The following is a 1,269-nucleotide window of genomic DNA, read 5'->3' on the forward strand; positions in this document are numbered from 1 at the left end:
GCCCACAGTTGGATACTCCGGTTCAAATTTTAGATTTTTAATTTTATTTTATTTTTTTTACAAAACCAAGACGACTTTTTCAGGTTTGACATAAAACAGGGCCTCCGGGCCCACCTGGTCTGGAGGGTCCCGGGGATTTAGGGTCTTCCAAAAACTCCAGACAGGATTTTTGTAACATAAAATATTTTAAAAAGTGTCTATAAAATACATCAAGAGTTTATTTAAAATAAACAGAACTGTGGAGTTCAGTATAACTAGTCTTTAAGTAGCTGAAAAAAGAAAACTTGATTAAAATTTTAATATTTTTATTTCAGACTGAGACCGCTTTAAAAGACTGAAGAGTTTACAATAAACAAAAATATAAATGAATCTTATTTTTCAGCAGTTTTCAGGAGTTTAGATGAACAGGGAGCTTTTAAAAGTCATATTTTAGTTTGTTTGTGTAAAAAGGGAAAATCTAAAAGCTTCGATGTGAAGAAAAGCTGCTTCAGTTTCATCCATTTAAAATTACATTCCTTAAAAACTCTCATCTCCATTTTTATTCCTTTTTTAATGAAGCGTAAAAAAGTCGATTCCTCAGTTTGTGTAATATTTTCTGCCTTAAATGTATTTGAGCTTTTTTCACGCTTTAATCACRTTTTTTTATCGTAACACATGTTCACATTATGTAAGAAACAAAAATAAGAATGTTTTAAAATAACTGTAATATGTTTAATGAATCCTGTCAGTAAAACTCTGATTGTTTTTATTATATTTATATTTAGTTTGTGTTTTGCTTTAGTTCTCTCAGGGTTCCATCTCTGACGTCTTTATTGAACTCAAACCTTCTTCATGCTTCGGTAACGCAGTGATGCTGAACTTACCTCCATGTTTCACTCAGTATTTCAAACTGTTTCAATCTTTATTTGGATATAAAGTGTAAAATAAAAAGCTGCTGGTGAGTGAAGGTGTTTTGGTGAAAGTCTCAGCTGTTAATAAGGGTGTGCTAATTCTTAAAAATATTGTTTGAATTGTTGAATTCTAAGTTACAGCACAGTACTTGGTGTTTAAATATGTAGCAATCTGTATACTTTTTATTAATTATGAAATAAAATTATTTCCTGTATTTTATGTATTTGAAGCAAACTGATATTTTGTGCCACAAACTAATGTTTACAAAATGTCTCAAAATGTTAATTAGCATTTCTCTCACTGTCAGCATTTTTAGAAAGAAAGAAAGAAAGAAAGAAAGAAAGAAAGAAAGAAAGAAAGAAAGAAAGAAAGAAAGAA

The sequence above is a fragment of the Austrofundulus limnaeus genome, unplaced genomic scaffold, assembly GCF_001266775.1.
Source record: "Austrofundulus limnaeus strain Quisiro unplaced genomic scaffold, Austrofundulus_limnaeus-1.0 Scaffold16, whole genome shotgun sequence".
NCBI classification, from domain to species: Eukaryota; Metazoa; Chordata; class Actinopteri; order Cyprinodontiformes; family Rivulidae; genus Austrofundulus; species Austrofundulus limnaeus.